At 57.8% G+C, this 7,934-nt stretch overlaps 1 long non-coding RNA gene across 1 annotated transcript; it reads left to right on the forward strand.

The window, feature by feature from the left end:
• The first annotated feature begins 4,498 nt into the window (after positions 1 to 4,498).
• On the forward strand, positions 4,499 to 5,597 carry LOC114816188. The gene is made up of 2 exons (XR_003763957.2): positions 4,499 to 4,614; positions 5,200 to 5,597. It is a non-coding gene; the product is annotated as an uncharacterized LOC114816188 (long non-coding RNA).
• Positions 5,598 to 7,934: the final 2,337 nt, after the last annotated feature.

Genomic DNA, 7,934 nt, shown 5'->3' on the forward strand with positions numbered 1-7,934 from the left:
CTTCTCCGCACCCACAGTCCCGTCCGCGGCTCCGACCTGCGGCACCTTCAGGCCCCCGAGAAGGGACCAATGGGCCGCCACCAGCAGCTTCTGGGAGTCTCGTGTCCAGGGTCGGGCGGGAAGACCATCGCTCTATCTACTCTGGTCCTCTCTGAAAAGCAGAGCTACGGGATCGGGTCGTCACAGGTGCGGACAGGGTGCGTGGAGTGCCGGCACGGTACTCCAAACTGAATTCTGTCCAGTTTGGGTCGGGCCGCCGGTCTCTGGAGTACGAGCCGCTTCTGGACTGACAGATTTGGAGGGGGTGGTTAAGCGTTCGTAGTGTGAAGTTTTGCATTCTGCTTAGTTGTGATGGATCGCGTCTGGTGTTGGAGTCACTGGGAAGTGTTGAAAGGGAAACTCGCATACAGAAAAAGTCGTCTGACACCCCTACCTCTGTCTCTCTAGCTTCGAGACCGTCTACCATCCAGTGATTGAGATGTGGTCCTCGGCTGCGGACGGCAGGGACGGCGAGAAACCCAAACCTTCGGCGTCTCTAGCACAGCCATCCCCCGCCCGGTTCACGTAACCGCACGGGTCGGTGTCGGGGGCCGAGCTCCAATTGTAACCCATTTGCGTCGGACCGACGCTCTGGAGGTCCCGTTCCGTTTTGCCCGAGGGCCCCTTGGCGGCAAGTTCCCCCCATTGTGGGTTCAGACGGTTCTGAGACCCGACGGGACGTTCCTCAGCCTCGACGCTCGGTGCTGTGTGGGTCGTGGTGGGATGACTGCGGAAAGACCTGGACTAGCTCTCACACGCTCTACAGAGGCTGCCCGATACTTTTCTGCGGCCTTTTCTGCATCTGTGCGTTTGTGTGTGGCTCATCACTCGTGGAGAAGGACCATTATAGGGAAGCCCTGGTGAGACCAAATCGGTGTGGGGGCCGGAAGTGTGACCGGTCCATGGAATTTGCCTTGTCGGGGCAATCAGTTTTGTCCCTGGAAAGCGCTGGAGTGATAGTTTGAGGGGGACTGATGCGGTGTTCGGGGTCCTTTCCGTGTCGAGAGCTTTTGTAAACCGAGAACCTAAAGGAGCTTCTAAACCCTCCACTCCACATAGGACCACGGAATAGGCTGCTCCAAAGCTCTGTGTTTCAGGGTTCTGTGAAACTCATCATAATGGTGATGATAATGGCATGTAAGTGTTTACTGTGTGCCAGGCACATGGTCACTGTCCAACATGGGATGCGTAATCTTCATCTCCATTTTACCAGTGAAGTAACTGGGGCAAAGAGAAGTTGTGACACCCTCCCCCACTCATAGCCATCAATGGTCCCTGTGTGAAAGAAGTTTTACTTGGGCATATCCTGAAAGGAAACGATAGCGGGCTTGAGTTTGGTGTGAGAGACTTAGGGGTCGGCAGGCTAATGGGGGTCATTTCAGACCAATGGGAGTTACCGCACCGAGGGCCAATGCGATCATCTCACATCTCTGGGCAGATAGACGGGACGTCCGACGTCTCGGTCGTCGCCTTCGACTCGATAGGCTCCGAGGTCTGCCGCGCCCTCCGCTCGTCTCGCTCGCCTCGGACGTCTCCCTCGTCCTGGCACGTATTAAGCACATCCCCAACCTATCCTCGGTCCCTTGAGAAAGGTACCCTCCTGTGTCTGCGGCTGGTAGGTTCTGGGGATCTAAGGATCGGGACAGAGTGGCATCAACATGTCCACACCGTTCTTCTCTAAGAAGCAGAGCCTTGAGGACTCCAGTCCGAGTCCCATTCGGCAGGGGTAGGGGTTGGGAGGAGAAAAGCAGTGAGGCGTGGGGCTAGGAGTTGACTTGCACTGTTGTCTGCTTAGGTAGAGTGGTGACTGTTCTTTCTGCGGGGGAGGAAGGGGAAAACAACACTTGCCTCGCTCCCCCTCTACCCCTAAATAAACCAAAAATACGAGTCATTTGCCATCTCCTCTCCCTCCTTCTCCAGATGTGAGAGTTGCCGTTCCCAAAGACCGAGGTGTTCAGTTACAGACGAAGACCTCAGAAGGCGGGACCGGGGAATCCAGCCCTTCAGGCTCACCGACGTACGTCTCTCTCCCAGCGTCAGGTTCCGCCACCTCAAATGGGTTTCAGCGAGGACCGGTGGAGAAACCCCAGGAACAGAAGAGTTTGATCAGAGAGACGCTCGCGGCTTCTCGGCCGCTCACCCGGAGGAGAGTTTGGTGGTGAGCCCCCACTTTTGGCCCACACCCTTCCCGGCTCTATGACTTGCCACCTCAGACCCGGGGAGAAGCCCCGCGAAGCCCAACTCAGGGTAGGATGACGAAGGGAGGAACGTGACCGGCAATTAATCTCCACACAGACGGTACTCGGTGAATCACCCTGGCCATGAGGACCATCTCCTTACCGTGTGGGCACAGTCAAGTCAATCTCCAGACTTAGCCCACCAGCGAGGGATTGAACTGTGCGGACCATGTGGCCACCACAAAGGGAAGGATTTCGGCGGGGGGGAGGGGGTTATGTGTGCGTGTGTAATGGGGTTAGCTTTCGGGGAAGGATAGTTAGGAGGAGGCTATCGATCTCGGTACGGAGGCCGGTTCCGGAAACAAGGCCCGGGGCTCTGTGCAGGGAACCGGCTCAATCTGGCCCATCTTGGAGACCGAGAAGACGTGTTGCCCTACATTCTAGAGATGGTTCACACCTCCTTCCAACCACAGTCCCGTCTTCGGGGTTAACCCACAGACCGTCAGGCGCCAACAAAGAGACCTGTCTGGGACTGCCAGTGGTGGCTTACGGGAGGCCAACGTCTGCAGAGGGTGAGGAAGTACTTCACCGTGTCCACTCTTTTCCTGTCTGACCAGCAGAGTTCCGCGAACGGGTCATCACCGGTGCGGACCAGGAGTGCAGAAGGCGGGCGTGGTACAACCGGATGGAGTCCGGTTTGGGTCGAATCTCCTGTCCCCGGAGTACGAGCGCTCTCTGGACCGAAAGATTTGGAGTGGGTGGTCAAGTATCAGTCGGGCGGAGTTTTGCCTTCGGCTTAAGTGTGCTCCATCTGTCTGTGGAGAGCTACCCTCTTCCATCGTCGAGGTTTTTGGCGGGTGGGAGAATTGAATTCTTGCTAAGGAAAAGAGTCATCTGAAACCCCTACCCTTCTCTCCCCAGCTTGGAGGCCCCCGACTGTCCCGGAGACATCGGCATCCGGCCATTCGGAAGCGGTTCTCACCTGAGGACGGAGGGCAGGCCGAGAGAGGCAAACCTGGGGATCACAGACGGACGCGTTTCGGATGCCCGTCGGCCAGGACCGGCAGAGCAGCTCCAATCGTCCCCTGCCTTCGTCGGACCGACGCTCTGGGGTCCAGTACCGTGTTGCCAGAGGAGGCCTCGGCGGCGAGTCCCCGGAGTCGCTCGTTGAAACAGCTCCGATACTCGGTGGGAAATTCCGCGGCCTCGAGTCCCCACCGTCCACGGTTTGGGGTGGAATGGGAGAGGGGAGACCCCGACTAGCTATTACTTTCTCTACAGAGAGTACTGTACTCTCTACGGTCTCTTTCCATTGCTAAAATCTGCCCCTCGGTTTCCATTCAAACCGCTACCCCATTAACGCAAGCACTCATCCTATCCTCCTCGATGATCGTATCAGCCTCCTCGCCGGCCTCCTGTCCGGACCATGCTCCGGTCTGCTCCCCGGACAGTTTTCTTACAAATACATTGACACCAAGTTTCCCCGCTGTTTGAAGAACTCCAGCGGTTGACGGTCCACCTCTGCAAGAAACAAAAACTCACCCCTACTGCTATGTCACATCGCTATTCTCCAAGTACAACCCAGGCCCCACACTTTGTTCCTCTAATGCCAACCCTCTCGATCTCACCTATCTCCCCGCCGACCCATTCCACACATCCTCCTTCCCCCCATCGGACCGATGATTGCTCTCCGCCACTTTGGAGCCTCACCGAAGACACAGCTCCACTAAGAAGCCTCACCTGAGCCCTCTTCTTCTGCTCCCTTATGCGTCACCCTGACTTAAGGTCTTTATTCATTCTCCCTGCCATCCCCACAGCCCATGTGTGTATGTCTATCTACCTATCTGCAAGTATTTAATTAGTGATTCGTGTATGTAAATGCCTGTCTGCCCCCCCCCACCCCTTCTAGACAGTGAGCTCTATAAGCAGGGAATGTGTCTGTCGTTTGCGTCGTACTCTCCCGAGTGCTTAGTACAGTCAATTCTCCAGAAATATGACTCTATGAAAATCCAGAAGCTGCCCCTTGCATTTCTCTAGCCTTGAAGATCGTTCCTCCGCACTTTGGACTGTCAAGTCAGTTCTCAGACTTGCCCCATTATTGAGAAGGAGCCACGGTCCATACCCCTCCATCCGAGGGAAGGTGTCGAGTGTGTGCGCGTGAAGCTGGTGGGGGCTGGGGGGGATAGAATGGCGGGGAGGAGGACGCCGCCGTGGATGCACGAGCCGTTCACGGAAACGGGGTCTGGTTCCTTGTGACTCGGCGGTAGGCCCGAAGGCCCGGGGCCCTCGCCTCCGTCAACGGATTGGACCTCCCCGTGACTTCCGATTCACCTGGCACATCCACAGTCCCCAAAGAATGGACTCTTCTGTGTGTGACGACGGTTTCTGAGGAAGCAAGGTAGGTGGTACTCTGTCTGGAGGAAGGCAGGCATTGTCACTATCCTTTCCTGAGAAATTGAGTTCTAGAACATCTGGTAGGAGGTGCATGTCAATGTAAAGAGACTCACTGAGGTGCAGTAGATACATTTCCTTGAGAGTCAAGCACATAGGCCCTGGAGCTGAAAATGCAGGCCCAGTATTAGACACTGACTTGTGCCCAATGTACAAACGTACCGGGGATGCCTGGCCTCAGGAATGCCAGCCTCCTGGCCTGATATTTGGTGGTTGGGGGCGGGGGCGAGGGGGCGAGGGCATTGATTTCTGTTGAAGAGAGGGGTCCAGTATGAAAAGATAGAGCAGAGTAGTGAACAGTTCTTTTATTGGCACGGCCTGGCCCATTTCTAGAAAGCTCCTAAAGAAGGGACCTTTCCATTATCTGTTACGGGTTGCTCCCGGGGGGAGCGGGAGGTCAGCGTCAAGGCTGAGACCTTGTGTCTCCAACCACCTCTCCAGCGGAGGCCCAGTGAGCCCAGGGGAATCTCGAGGCCTATCGGGGATGAACAGTCTGCTCCCCCAAGGACTCATCTTGACTTTTTCGGTACAGAGGAGGCAGGAGAGAGAGTCCTAAGCAGTCCACCCTAATAGCACGCTCGTCACCGGGGCCATCCTTTTCGACCGACAGACGTCCGCCCGCTTTCCCGGGGGAGCCAAGACGAGAGGGACGGCGCCCAAAGTGCGGATGAGGTTGTGACCGACCGCCGGCCTTTCCGTTCGGCGCAGACCACTTGGAGTCACTGGGGCCATGAGGAACTTTCTCGCGCAACGTCCATCTCCGCTCACTTCTGACATCTCCCTCGTCTGTGGCGTCGCTGTGGCTCGATCTGTCTCAAACGAAATCGTTTGCCTTTCGACTCCAACGCTATGTTTCTGTAATAGGTTCGCATATGACAATGTCTGTCTCCCACCGCGGCCCCTGAGCTCATAAAGGGCAAAAGGCGTGGCCGTCGATGGTTCTTTCGTCCTCTCTCGAGTGCCGTGTCTCGTTTCGTTTTACGTCACCGAGTCGGGTCTCACCCGCAGTGTTCCGCAGAAGCATCTTTCCCGGGAATGCCCCAACTCCATCGTTCCGTTAGCGTATCCCTAGAGTATTCTGGGTCAAAATGCGAACGCTGTCTACCTCGGCTTCCTTCTGCACTGTAAACCCGAGTCCCTGCCCTCGACTCTCTCCCGGACCGCCCGGCCCGGGGGAGTTTTGACTTTAAGCGGATCGCCTGCGGGTCGCTAGCCGGCACGCTAGGAACCGAACGGCTACGCCTCGAGTCTCCGTTCTGTCATCGAGACTGGTAGAGCCCTGGAAACTCTCCAGGTATGACCCCGAGAGGGGAAGCGCCGGAGCCGGTATAAGCATCGAACGCGGACCGTGGATCGGCCCAGAGAGGGAGGACCGAGGGGTCGGCCGGGGCGACGGTGTCGGGGATGATGGGGGTATAGGGATGGTGGTGGTGGGGGGGCGGGGAGGGCGATGAGCAGGGAATGCGTCTGTGTCTCCCCCGGAGTGAGTACCAAGCTGTGCGCACACTAATTGCTCAATAAATACAATCTAATGAATACTCTTCAGCTCTCACGCTATCCCCGGTCTTTTTAGGTTTCAGATAGTCTCCCAGCTTCTCACTACCTAGCCTCCCTACTTCCTCTCCAAATTAAGCCCTTACACTTCACTCTTGAGGTGAGCTAATGGTCGTGCCTGCCTCTCCTCGTGTTCTATGTTTTTCTCTCATCTCTTAATATTCTCTCGCTTTCCCTTTTTTCTTGGACCTCCACTCTTCCCCCATGGAAGTTCCTTGACCTGCACCTTTAAGGATTCCGTCAGATGACATCTTCTCCAGGAGGCGGCCTGCGGTTCCCCTCGCATGTCCATTTTCCTCCCCGCACCCCCCGGATGGATACTCTCGTCGTGTAAAGACCCGGCCATCCGTTAGACTCGGGAAAGGACGGGGGGACGGGACCGCCCACAGACCACCCGAGCCGCTTTCGGAAGCCGAGGCTCCCTTGGACTCGACCGTGGGACCGAGCGGGCCCGGGGCCCTCGATCCCACAGAGGGGTCAACCTCACCGCGGCCGCCGTCCCGTACGCGGGTTGTCCCCACACATCCTCGGTTCCCGGAGAAGGGACCTCACACCGTGGGACAGACGTGTCTTCCGGAAGTCCAGCGTCCCTGTCTTTGGAGACGGCCATCGAGCGTCAAAAGGGCAGAGAGTTGCAGTCAGCTCCGCCGACGTGGCCCGTCTACAGTCCTCATCTGTCTCGACGATAGGTTCGAAGTTGGGTCGGGGAGAGGGAGAACGGCGTCCGCGAAAGAAACCTCTTGTTTTCCGAACTCCGTTACCGGTCCCTCTCCGGCTCCGAGATGGCGGGATGTCCCGGAGACCGGAGAGTTTGGCCACAGAGGGGAGCCTCAGAGCACGGGGCGAAGGAGACGGCCACTCGGGCTCACCGATCCCCACGTGTCCCTTCAGGTCAGGTTCAAATAACTTCGGGCGTCATTCGGTCGGGACCGGTAGAAAAGCTTCAGTCCCATCATTCTTCCATCCTATCCACGCTCTACCACCTCCTACCCAGCGGAGGCTCCTACAGCGAGTCTCGGCTTTCAGAACGGGGAGGAAGGGGAGAAGGGGAGGCGTGCGTCGAAGCCGTCGGATCACACGCCGAAAGGAGCCCCGTGCCGGTCTCGGCGGTGCGCGGATCAGGGTAGGATGAGTCGAGGAAACATCCGATAGAGTATATCATTCTAAGCAGAGGCCATTCAGGGCATTACCTCGGCCCAGCGGATCATCCCTCTGCAGCGTGGGGTCTGCCGAATCGATTCTCACGCTCGCTGGACGTTGAGAGATGAATTCCTGGAATCGGTCGCTACACCAAAGGCGAGATGTAGCGTCGCCGCGGGTCAGTCGGGCAGAGGGGTCAGCTGCCGGGGAAGCGAGAAAAGAAGCGGCCGCCTCTCTCAGGTCAAGGGATCAGTACCGTCCGAGGCTCCGCGCGGGGAGCGGGTCCCTTCTGACTCGGCCACGGGGCCTAGAATAGCCGGGGCCCTCGATTCCGTCGACGGGTCTGACGCCCGCCCGCCCACGACCCCGTCCGCGGGACGGAGCGGCACGCTCTTAACTCCCGGAGGAGGGAGAACTCTGGGCCCACCAGGGGAGCATTCCGGGAGTGTAGGGTCAGGCCCGGAAAAGGGCGCGTCACACGCGTACACCCCATCCCTCTCGGAGAAGCGGACGGGCCGTGCGGACTCGCATCCGAGACCACCGACCTCAGAGCAGGCAGGTTTTGTGCCAGAC

Source organism: Ornithorhynchus anatinus, chromosome 13, assembly GCF_004115215.2.
Source record: "Ornithorhynchus anatinus isolate Pmale09 chromosome 13, mOrnAna1.pri.v4, whole genome shotgun sequence".
Classification (NCBI taxonomy): domain Eukaryota; kingdom Metazoa; phylum Chordata; class Mammalia; order Monotremata; family Ornithorhynchidae; genus Ornithorhynchus; species Ornithorhynchus anatinus.